The sequence below is a fragment of the Canis lupus genome, chromosome 23, assembly GCF_003254725.2.
Source record: "Canis lupus dingo isolate Sandy chromosome 23, ASM325472v2, whole genome shotgun sequence".
NCBI lineage: Eukaryota > Metazoa > Chordata > Mammalia > Carnivora > Canidae > Canis > Canis lupus.
Window position 1 is genome coordinate 51790242 of NC_064265.1, and position 13883 is coordinate 51804124.

General features: G+C 39.1%; 1 protein-coding gene and 1 pseudogene across 1 annotated transcript in view; both read left to right on the forward strand.

The window, feature by feature from the left end:
* Positions 1 to 13883, forward strand: part of RSRC1 (arginine and serine rich coiled-coil 1) — a 397789-nt gene that overhangs the window by 216204 nt on the left and 167702 nt on the right. The window lies entirely within an intron of this gene.
* LOC112652562 (glyceraldehyde-3-phosphate dehydrogenase-like) lies at positions 7701 to 8796 on the forward strand (annotated as a pseudogene).

Genomic DNA, 13883 nt, shown 5'->3' on the forward strand with positions numbered 1-13883 from the left:
AATTTAGGAAACTTCAAAATTATTTGTTCTTTGCCTTTTAAAATATGAACAACTATATTGAGTCAAATTTTGCTTTAACCCGAATGCCATGTCTAGAAGTGTTACTAAAAATAATTTGTTTTGCATAGACTTGTTTCAGAATTTCTGAGAGTCCTAGCATATAAATAACTGATGTATATAAAAAGCTCTAATTTCCTCCTCCCATGAGAGAATCTTTTGGTTCAGCTGTCAGAAAGACAAACAAAAAACACCTCAGTTCCTAACAAGGAAATGTTAAGTAAACATTTCTACTCAGTGGCATGATTGTGTAGCCCATACAAATAAATGATTATTTGGGTTTGTTGTTTCTTCCATGTTCTGTTTGTTTTTATGCTTCCAAACTTGCATTAGAATAGTTAAACTTCTTCCCTTATCTCTCTACTTACTTGGCTCCACAGAGGAGAGAGCATTTCTACTTCATCTACTTAGCTTTCATATAAAGCTGCTTCCTTTCTAGATGTAAGCCTTCTAAAGTTCTGTTACAAGGTGGTTTAGGTGGTGAGGCTCCAGAGTGGGGGCTAGGGATGAAGGAGGAGAGAGGGTACTCATTTTGAAAGAGTAGAGTGGTAGTCTGTAGCATTTACTCAAAGATCTTGAGTGCTATATGAGCCATTATTTAAAAATTAACCATATTGTATCCTTCAGCTAAGTGAGAATGGACAAAGATTGTAGCATTTCAGCATTTTTACAACTCAGGATATCGGGGAATAGAAATTCCAGGTAGAGGGTTGTGCATGAGTGAGTGCACTGGGAGGAAAATGCAGGACATAGTTGAGAAATAGTGAGAGGCTGTGTATTGCTGAAATGTTGGATATGAGAGCCGAAGTGGTTGAAATATAAGATTAAAAGAATAAACTTGGGTAATTATTGATGGTAATTAAAAATGAAAGTGATACATTTATGCTTAACTGTGCAAGCAATGGAGAATCCCAGAGGTCTTTTTTTTTCTTTGAATATTTATAAAATTTTTATTTAAATTCAGTTTGCTAACATATAGTATAACCCCCCAGTGCTCATTCAATCATGTGCCCTCCTCAGTGCCTGTCACCCAGCTACCCCAACCCCCCCACCCACCTCCCCTTCTGCAACCCTTTGTTCGTTTCCCAGACTTAGGAGTTTCTCATGGTTTGTCTTCAGAGGTCTTTCTTGAGCAGTAACTTAGAATCTTGCTTTATGAACATAACTTCAGCAGCTGTGTTTAGGATGGAAAAGTTAAGTGGAAAGGATACAGCTATAGTAGTCTAAATTGGTTGTCAGCCTTTTATATAAAAAGCAGGATAAATATTTTAGGCTTTTTGGGCCATATCATCTCCACCACAGTCCTGCCACTTAACAGCCATAGACAGTTTATAAACAAATAAGCATGGATGTGTATTTATGTAGTAAATGAGCAACACCATTTTGTAAATACTAGTATTGAGTTATGAATAAGGGTTTCTTACACAGGCCCTCAAGGATGTTGTACCCTTAGGTTCAGATTTACCTGTTTAGCTTCTTCCTCTATAAAATGGATCTATAAAATGGCATCCTTCTCTGGTTTTTAATAAAATTATTGTTAAATAACTTTCTTGCAACCTTCAAAGCTGTTTAGAGAAAGTGTTTATAAAGCTCTAAGATGAATTTGCTATTGAGAATGGGCTATGCATTGTTGGTTGAATTCTTTTTGTTTCTTCTTGGGTCTTTTTTAAACCAATGTGGTGCTAGGTTCTAGAGGCAAGATAAATCTACCTTTGAGCTACCTGTAATATTTCTAGCTTAGACCTTGATCCTAAGAGATGGAATTATAGTAACTGTTAAAATGAAATGTAGCCAGAAATATGATAAGCTGTTGATATGTGTCTCTGTCATAGTGAGATTGCATTTACTTTAAAGGAAACAGCACAGTACCTATACTGCAAATATGTTTAGTATTTTAAAACTTACTCATCTAGAAAAGCTTAATTAGAATGAGCGTTTTAGGTGCCACTCCCAGAATTTAAGACCATTAATGCTAACATCTGAAAGACTAAAGAAAATTTAACTTTGTGTGGTCTTTTATGGCAATTAAAAATTATTAGATTTATCTCTCTTTTTTTCCCCATAAAAGTTAATAAACAAATGGATCTCAAGCTGAGAGGCAGTATAGTGTTATTAAGAACATAGATTTTGTGGTCTGGGTTAAAATTCGAGTTCTGCTACCTTATCATCTTTGTGACTTAAGGTAATTTATTCTTCCTCTTAAAAACAGCAGTAAAATTACCTGCCTTGTCAGGATTGTTATGAGAATTTTGTTAAATGAGATATAGGTAATGTACTAGTAGCACAAGGTCTGGAATGTTATAAGCATACAATAAATAGTATCTACTCTGTTTTTTCAAAAAAAATGTTAGGTTTTTTTCAGGTAGCTTATGCTTTCCTAGGAATGTCTTTCATGTTGGTCAGAAAGGATATGGCACATAGAAATTATCGTATTTGGAACACACTTGATCACTTTAAGAATTGCCATTCTGTTATCAAATAGGTTTGTTAAAAATGTATTATATGCAGATTTCCTGGTTGCTATAATTTCCTCAATACCATTATCATCCTCTCAAACATCCAGCTTTTTGAATTAGGTGAATTCTTCCTAATAGATAGAATTCAATAAAGTTAATATTTTAAAATTAATTTGTATGCGTTTATCAGGATTTAAAAATTTACAAAGAAATTTATTTCAAATATAAGTATAGTCCAGGCGCTATCATAGATGCTAATGATACTAAGATGTATGACAGTTATTGTCTTCAAGAAGATGATAGCCTTCAAAGGAGGAAAGATAAACAACAAAATCAGTAATTATACTGAAAATATGATGATACATGTGTTCCCAGGGTTTACAGGAAGATAGAACAGAGACTTGTAACCATCATGAAGGGTTTGGGAGAAAATAAGCTGAAACAGATGAGGTTTGCAGGAGATGATGCTTCTTGAGCCAAGCTTTGAAAGAACAGATCAAGCCAAAAAAGGAAATAGATGTTGTCCAGAGAAGGAGAATTTGTAGATTTATCTGTATATATAATGCATTTTTATTAACATTCATTAGAAAAATGGCTATGTGACTTTGGACAAGTAACTTTACCTCACAAGTTGTGTCAGTATTAGAAGAATTAATGGGCTTTCTATTCCAGTGAAGATGGAGAAACACAGATCAGATATATCCTCCCACCTGAAACTATTAAAAAAACTGGACAAATTACTTGAGAAAACTCTCAAGACAATGGACATAAAATGTGAAGGACAATGATTCCAAGAGGTGGGGAAAAAATTAGGTGTGCCTCTTAATTGCTTCAGCTTGAGGCCGGGAGAATGTTTCCAGGTCATATCACAGGAAGGGATGACTGAGGCAGAGCCCAGTAGTCTCCTCGAATTGAGAAGATAGTGCTGTGATACCTGGGAGGCCAAAGCCCCTAGAAATCACAGGGCAGGTAATCAGAGAGGGGTGAGCTGCAGAATATCCACAGGGAGATTTCCTTCAGGTATTCAGCGTCTGTTCGCGTTCCATGCACGCGAGGAAAGTATCCAAGGCTTGGAAAAGAACTATTGGATGTGATGAGAAGAAGTTGCCTACAACTACACGGAGTTGGGAACAGTGCCTCCCCCCAGTACCCAGTGTGGAAAACCGCATAATCCGTGGTGCTTCTGATCAAGGACTAAAGCAGCCTTAATAGGGGGAAGAATTAATGCCAGGCTTAAAGGTGTTCTGGTGCTGCCTGAGAAAGTAGGGACTGGGGCAGCCCGGGTGGCTCAGCGGTTTAGCACCGCCTTCAGCCCAGGGCGTGATCCTGGAGACCCGGGATCAAGTCCCATGTCAGGCTCCCTGCGTGGAGCCTGCTTCTCCCTCTGCCTGTGTCTCTGCCTCTCTCTCTCTCTCCCCCCTCCCCCCCACCTTCGTCTCTCGTGAATAAACAAATAAAATATTTTTTAAAAAAAAGTAGGAACTGAAAGGATCAAACTGTTCCAAGTAATTTAACTGTGTCCTGCAACAAAGACCAAGACTATTTATAGGAATACAATAACATCGAACACACAACAGAATAAAATCATGATGTCTGACATTTTGTCCAAAAGTCCTATGCATCCAAAAAAATCAAGAACATGTAACTAATAGAGACAAAAATCAGTCCGTTAAAACCAATCTAGAATTAGTTGACAAGGACATTGCTAGAACTATTGTAACTATATTGCATATGGTTAGAGAGCTACTAGAAAAACAACATATTAAGTAGAGACATGAAAGGTACAAAAGCAGTCACGATTCTGGACATGAAAACTGCATGTCTGAAGTGAAAGATTCACTGGATGATATTAATGGATGTGATACACTGCAGAATAAGAATCAGTGAATTAAAAGACATAGCAAAAGCAACTATCCAACATGGAACCAGAGAGGGGAAAAAAAATAAAAGACAAGAACAAAAAAGAACATTTGTGAGCTGTGGTAACAACGTTAGGCAGCCAAATACACAATATACGTGTAACTGGAATCCTGAAAGGAAAGGTACGAATAAGGGGCAACAGAATAATATAGTTGAAGAAATAATGACCTAAATATCTCCAAATTTGATAAAAACTATAAACAGTTTCAAGAAGCTGAACAAGCCCCAAGCACAAGAAATATGAAGAAAACCATACCAAGGTATGTCATAATCAGATTACTTGAAACAAGTTATGAGAAGAAAATCTTCAAAGCAAAAGAGTAAAAATAAATACTGTTATTATGTAAAGGAAAAAATACGCATTATGTATGAGGGAACAGAGAAAGCAAATTTCTCATGGGAGACAGTGCAAAGTATAAGATAGTAAAGGAACAACTTTAAAATAATAGTAGAAAAAATTTATAAGGCTGGAATTCTTCCTAAAGGATATCTTTCAAAACTGAAGACCAAAAGGAAGAGTTGTTTGGTTTTTTTTTTAAGACACAAAAATGGAAAGAATTTTTTACGAAAATTCTTGGACTACAGAAATGGCTTTATAAAGGAAGCTTTTTCAGAGACTAGGTTGACATAAAAGAATAAAGAGTACTGGGAATGGTAATTACATGAGTAAAAAGAACTCTTTTAAAGATAACTATTTAAAGCAACACAAACACAGTGTGTTAAAGAGTTTATAACAACGTGAGCAATGACAGTAATAATACAGAGGCTAGGAGGGGAGAAATGCGAACATATTGTAAGGTTTTTATAGTGTGTATGAAGTAACGTAATGAAGATGGGGGTGATAAATTAAAGATATATTGTAAACTCTAACAACCAAAATAACACAAAAAGATTTACAGCTAATAAGCCAACAAAGAATATAAAATAGAATTAAAAAAAGCTCTATCTAGGAGAAGGCATAAAAAGAAGAAAAAGGGAACAAAGAACAGATAGAACAGATGGAACAAATAGAAAACAAATAGCATGTGGTAGATTAATAATTACATTAAGTGTAAATTGGTCCAAACCTACCAATTAAAAGTCAAGAGTTTTTCAGATTGCATAAAAAGGTAAGATCCAAGGTTGCCTTGGGCTCAGTCGGTTAAGCATCTGACTCGTGATTTCAGCTCAGGTCATGATCCCAGGATCCTGAGATCGGGCCAGTTTGGGCTCTGCTTAGCAGGGAGGCTGCTTGAGACTCTCCCTCTGCCCCTCCCAGCGCTCACACTCGCATGCTCTCTCTCAAATAAATAAGTCTTTAAAAAAAAAAAAAAGTAAAATCCAACTATGTGCTGCTTATTACACACACACACACACACACACACACTTCAGATAAAGCCCAAAAGGCAAAAATGATAGAAAAGAATACAGGCCCAAACTTAGTATCACGTAAGTAAGTATATACGAAGATGTCTTTTCTTCCAAATTGTCATGTAGATTCAGCACAATCTCCTGCAAAACCCTAGCAGACATGGTGGTTATTATTTTTTTTTTTTTTGCACAAATTGTAAGTTTATTCTAAAATAGGAAATGCAAAAGAGCTAGAAGAGCCAAAACTACTTTGAAAATGAAAAAAAAGTTGGACAATTTATTCTACCTGACTTCAAGAACTATAGTAATTAAGACAGTGTGGTATTGGTATTAAGACTGACAAATAGATCAATGGGACAGAATATATATATATATATCCTATTGATTTTTAACGAAGGTACAAAGTCAGTCGCGTGGAAGATTCTTTTCCGCAAACGGTGCTGAAACAATTGCATAGCAATATATCAAAAAAAAATATTAAAGCTTTTTCAGTGTTGCACTGCATAGAAATTAATTAAATTAAACATACATATATAACTTCCAGGTATAAACATAGGACAGATCTTTATGAATTGTGGTTAGGTAAAGATTTCTTATATATAATACCATAAAAGCATGACTCATAAAAGAAGAAATTGATGAATTGGACTTCACGAAGATTAAGAAATTCTGCTTCTTTGAAAGATACTCTTAAGACAGTGAAAAATCAAGCCACTCAATGGGGGTGGAGAGCTTTATTTAGAAAGTAAACATAAATATATAAATTTGTGTGCATATGTTTAAATAATATGTAAATCTCATGTATGAAAAATTACTTTCACTATGATTAAGAATCTGAAAACTCAGTAATAAGACAATCCAACAAAGATACTGACTCGAAGGGGCACATGCATCCCAGTGTTTATAGCAGCACTATCAACAATAGGCAAAGTATGGAAAGAGCCCAAATGTCCATCCACTAATGAGTGGATAAAGATGTGGTATATATACAAGGGATTTTACCCAGCCATCAAAAAGAGTGAAATCTTGCCATTTGCAATGACATAGATGGAATAGAGTGTATTATGCTAAGTGAGATAAGTCAGAGAAAGACACATTGGGACGCCCTGGGTAGCTCAGCGGTGGGGTGTCTGCCGTGGCCCAGGGCGTGACCGGGGGTCCTGGGATTGAGTCCCGCGTCGGGCTCCCTGCATTGAGCCTGCTTCTCCCTCTGCCTGTGTCTCTGCCTCTCTCTCTTTGTCTCATGAATAAATAAATAAAATCTTTAAAAAAAATCAGAGAAAGACATACATGATTTCACTCAGATGTGGAATTTAAGAAACAAAACAGACAAACGTAGAGGAAGGAAGGAAAAATATGATAAAAAGCAGAGAGGCAAACCATGAAAAACTCTTTAACTATAAGAGAACAAACAGGGTCGCTGGAGGGGAGGTGGGCAGGGGGATGGGGTAAATGTGTGACGGGCATTAAGGAGGCACCTGTGATGAGCACTGAGTGTTATATGTAACACTATTTGAATCACCAGATTCTACTCCTGAAACTAATACTACACTATTTGTTAACTAACTGGAATTTAAATAAAATCCTGGAGAAAATTAATTAAAATTTCAAAAAAGAAAATCCAACAAAATTTTGGCAAAAAATTTAAGCATCCATTTTTCCAAGGAAAAATATGGATAATGAGCACATAAAAAGGTGCTCACCACCATTAATCATTGGGGAAACAGAGACTAAAACCACTTGTTAGAATTTTGAAATTAAAAAGGCTGATTACACTAAGTCATGACTAGGATGTGGAGCAACTGGAACTCTTAGACACTGCTTGTGAGAAAATAAAACTACTTTAGAAACAGTTTGGTGGCTCTCTGCTCCTCCCCGTTCGACAGACAGCCGCATCTTCTGGTGCAGGGCCAGCTGCGTCCCCTAGACACGATGGTGAAGGTCGAAGTGAACGGATTTGGCCGTATTGGGCACCTGGTCACCAGGGCTGCTTTTAACTCTGGCAAAGTGGATATTGTCGCCATCAATGACCCCTTCATCGATCTCAACTACATGGTGTACATGTTCCAGTATGATTCTACCCACGGCAAATTCCACGGCACAGTCCAGGCTGAGAACGGGACACTTGTCATCAACGGGAAATCCATCTTCCAGGAGCGAGATCCCGCCAACATCAAATGGGGTGATGCTGGTGCTGAGTATGTTGTGGAGTCCACTGGGGTCTTCACCACCATGGAGAAGGCTGGGGCTCACTTGAAGGGCGGGGCCAAGAGGGTCATCATCTCTGCTCCTTCTGCTGATGCCCCCATGTTTGTGAATGGCGTGAACCACGAGAAGTAGGACAACTCCCTCAAGATTGTCAGCAATGCCTCCTGCACCACCAACTGCTTGGCTCCTCTAGCCGAAGTCATCCATGACCACTTTGGCATTGTGGAGGGCCTCATGACCACCGTCCATGCCATCACTGCCACCCAGAAGACCGTGGACGGCCCCTCTGGGAAGCTGTGGCGTGACGGCCGAGGGGCTGCCCAGAACATCATCCCCGCTTCCACTGACACCACCAAGGCTGTGGGCAAGGTCATCCCTGAGCTCACTGGCACGGCCTTCCGTGTCCCCACCCCCAATGTGTCGGTTGTGGATCTGACCTGCCACCTGGAGAAAGCTGCCAAATATGACGACATCAAGAAGGTAGTGAAGCAGGCATCGGAGGGCCCCCTCAAGGGCATCCTGGGCTACACTGAGGACCAGGTTGTCTCCTGTGACTTCAGCAGTGACACCCACTCTTCCACCTTCGACGCTGGGGCTGGCATTGCCCTCAATGACCACTTTGTCACGCTCATTTCCTGGCATGACAATGAATTTGGCTACAGCAACCGGGTGGTGGACCTCTTGGTCCACATGGCCTCCAAGGAGTAAGAGCCTCCTGGACCGCCAGCCCCAGCAAGAACAAGAGGAAGAGAGAGGCCCTCAGCTGCTGGGGAGTCCCTGCCCCAACTTAATCAACCCCAACACACTGAGAATCTCCTGACCTCCGATTTACATCCTAGACCCCGAGGAAGGGGAGGGGCTTGGGGAGCCCTACCTTGTCATGTACCATCAATAAAGTATACTGTACCAAAAAAAAAGAAAAGAAAAAAAAGAAACAATTTAGTAATTTCTTTAAAACTTAAACATATTTGCCATCTTTCCAGGATCCTCTCTTTGTACATTTCTTTTTTGTGTAAAAAGAACATATGATTATTTGAATTGAGTTAGCTGAAAACTATATAACCCAACCTTAATTTTGATTTTGCATAATGTTGCTAGTTTATTCTCCAAGTTGGAGTGCTCTTTTAGCTTAGCCACAGTCTTTCTTTCAGACTTTGTACTTCTCTGTTCTTAACAACCCCAAAAGTACTGTTGGCAGCTGGAATGGCTGTTGTTTCATCAACTCCCAGAATTTCCACAGTGGTGGCCAGGGCTTCAGGGAGCTGAACAGGAATGGAAATGAGAAAGGGTGAACAAAGGGTTTAAATAGTTTAGTGTATAAACTGGCTTATATAAGAATAGGCTTGCTTCTCATTTTTCATTTATGTAGTTGTGGCTCAAAGGATTGTGCTGGTTTTGAATGTTAGCTTTGACGCTATTTTGAGATTCTAGACATGCTGTCTATTTATAAAGGACTCAGAGGATTGGACTAACTAAGAGTAAATCCAAAGTCAAGGGAGCAAGTCTAGCCATTGAAGATAGTCACCTCCACAGGCCATTAGGAGACTGACTTATCTTTTACTTTCATCTCAGGAGCATTTGTTTCTTCTTCAGAGAGTAGATACTCTTCTATATATAACACGAGGGCTTACAAATAGAGTCAAGTAAGTGTACTGGCTGCCAAGGGGAGCAGAACAGTTCTGGAGAATCCACGACAATAGGCTGCCAATCACAAGAAGACCACTATTAATTTAGAAATTTTAAGCCTTGCATGGTAAGAATTTCCAACAAAAGTACAGTTTTCTTTAAGTGAGTTAAAATTAATGGTACATTATATACTGATTTATTTTTTTGGATATCATTCCATATAACAGTAATGTTTTAACTTTATTTTATTTTTTTTAATAATAAATTTTTTATTGGTGTTAAATTTGCCAACATACAGAATAACACCCAGTGCTCATCCCGTCAAGTGCCCCCCTCAGTGCCCGCCACCCAGTCACCCCTACCCCCCACTCTCCTCCCCTTCCACCACCCCTAGTTCGTTTCCCAGAGTTAGGAGTCTTTATGTTCTGTCTCCCTTTCTGATATTTCCTACCCATTTCTTCTCCCTTCCCCTCTATTCCCTTTCACTATTATTTATATTCCCCAAATGAATGAGACCATATGATGTTTGTCCTTCTCCGACTGACTTACTTCACTCAACATAATCCCCTCCAGTTCCATCCACGTTGAAGCAAATGGTGGGTATTTGTCGTTTCTAATGGCTGAGGAATATCCCATTGTACACATAAACCACATCTTCTTTATCCATCATCTTTCGATGGACACCGAGGCTCCTTCCACAGTGTCTATTGTGGACGTTGCTGCTAGAAACATCGGGGTGCAGGTGTCCCGGCATTTCGCTGCATCTGTATCTTTGGGGTAAATCCCCAGCAGTGCAATTGCTGGGTCGTAGGGCAGGTCTATTTTTAACTTTTTGAGGAACCTCCACACAGTTTTCCAGAGTGGCTGCACCAGTTCACATTCCCACCAACAGTGCAGGAGGGTTCCCCTTTCTCCGCATCCTCTCCAACATTTGTGGTTTCCTGCCTTGTTAATGTTCCCCATTCTCACTGGTGTGAGGTGGGATCTCATTGTGGTTTGGATTTGTATTTCCCTGATGGCAAGTGATGCAGAGCATTTTCTCATGTGCATGTTGGCCATGTCTATGTCTTCCTCTGTGAGATTTCTGTTCATGTCTTTTGCCCATTTCATGATTGGATTGTTGTTTCCTTTGCTGTTGAGTTTAATAGGTTCTTTACAGATCTTGGAAACTAGCCCTTTATCTGATACGTCATTTGCAAATATCTTCTCCCATTGTGTAGGTTGTCTTTTAGTTTTGTTGACTGTATCCTTTGCTGTGCAAAAGCTTCTTATCTGGATGAAGTCCCAATAGTTCATGTTTGCTTTTGTTTCTTTTGCCTTTGTGGATATATCTTGTAAGAAGTTACTGTGGCCGAGTTCAAAAAGGGTAATACATCCTTTAAAGACTTCTAGGACAAGTCCACGCTGTTCTTACTTTTCTGTTAATATTAATACTAATTTTTTTTGAAAAGACAACAGCTCTATTTTCTATAATTCAGTCTTGGTGATATTTATCTAATTATGCACTAATTTTGATGTAAGGAATATTATTTTTTAATGGAATATAATTTTCTATCTATAAGTTTGCTTCACACGATATAATTGTGACACTGTGTTCTTAATTATGTCCTCATTTTACAATTCTTATATTAAGAAATTATATTACATGCATTTCTATTTGGAAGAATATTTTTATTTATTGAATAAGGCTTAATTTCTGGTTCTGAATAGCATAGTACCATTTGCCACTTTTAGATGGAATTCATACTAGTCCCTGAAGTGTAATACACTCTGAAACAGCTAAAGCATTAGAAACTTTGGTGCTTGAGCCCTTAAAAGTATTTCCATTCTAAACCAGCTACTAGGATGGTACCTAACTAAAAATATTAGTATAAATTGTTCTTTTAGCTCTATATTCTGTCCCTTCTTTGTTCTTAATACTTTCTTAAAAAGTCACTATAGATAGCAAATAGAAGGATGACAACAGAAATCACACTGCCTCTTTTCCTGCTCCCAATTCCAACTCGTCTTCTTTAGAGCCAAGCAGCTGCTGATGCAGATAGGTAGATGGCACCTGGAGGTTCAGCCACGAGACCTGTTGTGATGCTTTCCCGCCTCTGGGACAAACTCCAGGTTGCATCAGTGCAAGGGAGCCCTTGGAAAGGATTCAAGGGGCAGGTGAGTGATAGAGACTACAATCCCGTATTCATTCAATTTATTCACTAGTCAGGGTAAAAGAAAGAGGTTTGCAGATGAACAGAAAGTGAGAGAACATTCACATTAGATACCCTAGCCAAGAAAAATGCTTGACAAGTGACTCTTAAATATTTATAAGAGTAAAAATATTTGTAAAATACAAATTTTAAACGTTTGGCAAACCCAACAGTGTATTTCTCCCCATAATTGAAGTTCTCCCCCCCCCCCCCCACCTCCGTGCTGCTAAAATTTAGCAGGTTATGTTTATATAGGCCGATGTATTTAGAGAGTCATCACATTTCATCTTCAGGGACAAATGTATTATTCTGGACAGATTTTTCTTTTGAACAGAATCAAAAACTCATCCTTATGCTTTTAGATCTGTGGAATTAATTGCTTTGACTTCATGACTGTCCTATGATTTAGTTAGAAGGATTCTGAAATTTGGAGTCAGAAGGGCTTTAATTTCCATCTGTCATTTACTAGTAGAGGCAAGTTACTCGACTGCTCTGGTTTTCTTTATCTTTGAATATGAAACTTATAGATTGTTAGAGAAATTAATGAAAATATAAATATGTCTTAACAGGTATTTTTATCAGAAACATCAGTCATCTTTAGGAATGGTAATTACATATCTTCAAGACAGTGGTTATAAATGGAGGAGGGAGGGAGCTTCCACGTAGGGGGATTTTATAGGGTAGGAGGTTTTAATAATATTGTTATTTTGTTTTTGTTTTGTTTTGGTTGTGGGTACTCCTCATGCTGCATAATTTTCTATGTCTTAAACATTACTTGTTAATCTTTCGTAATGAAATATGTGGAACTTTCCCATGTAACATCTTAACCAATAGTGTCCAACATTTTTCTATCAGAGGACACTGCTTCCTAGGACATTCTGAACGAACGCTTTATCATATTAGTGAAAAGTGTGATTTGTTTACTATTAGCTTGCTAGGGACCTGCTAGTCAGAGTATCATTTCCTTCAGTCTATTTTAGTTATGTTATATTGCAGAGTGTCACTTTTCTACTGTGTATGTTAGGGAGATGGCAGGGGTCACAAATCCTCTGTTTGGGGATTGAACCTCGCTCTTAAAAGAACTACTTGCCCCCACGCAGTATTGGTGCTTTTGGAAACTTAGAGTCTCATGAAAACCCAAGAAATGCCAGCCCTGGGTTTGTACCCCTGTATGACAACAGTGAGGTGGTGCTGGAGTCCGCTGCCTCCGTGAGCTGGGCCGCGAGCTGCGCTGTTCTGCACCCTCACTGGGCTCCCTGCTACTGAGGCCAAATGTATTTGCCTCTTATCGTCATAAATGTTTGTACCAACTGCTTGGCCTCCTTGGGGAGTTGAGCTTGTGACTGACAGAGTTGTGTTCAGGAGATCTCACGGTCTTCTACTGATACTTTGCCGTGATAGCTTAACTTGATGTACGTATTTTCAGTACTTTATAGACCCTGGTTGTGTACATTTTCTCTATAAACATGACAGAAAGTACTGCTTTTAAGTTTGTCAGTTCCTCCCTCTGTCCTATCCAGTCAGTCCTCTCCTGTTACCAGGTCCTTATTTCTCAAAGCCAGCTCTTCCTGTCCCCCTTACCCCCTGCTCCACCTCAGGCCCTCATCATCCTTGCTTCCTGACCGAGCTCCCTGCCGCAGTCACGTTCCTCTCGGTTCATCAGGTGAATCGCTATGCAGCTCCCGCTCCTCATGCCGCTGTTTCACGTTCTTGAGTCTCTCTGTCTTCTGTGGCGAGATCCGCCAACTTTTCCTTAAAGGTCCAGATAGTAATTATTTTAGGCTTTGCTGGCCCGAGGTTTCCTGCCACAAAAAATTGACTCTGCTGTTATTGGAGTGAGCACAAAAGCACTCGTAGACAGTGTGTAAACACATGGGCATGGCTGTGTTCCAGGAAAGCGTATTTACAAAACCGGGTCACTGGTCTAGGGCCATAGTTTGTTAACCCTTCTTCTAGGATATGAAAGACTCTCCCTGTCTGTCTCCTTGTCTTAACTACTACTTTTCCATCCTGTTTCTTACAGTTTATTCAGAAGCACCATCCAAATTGTTAAACCTTTCTTGTACATCTTCTT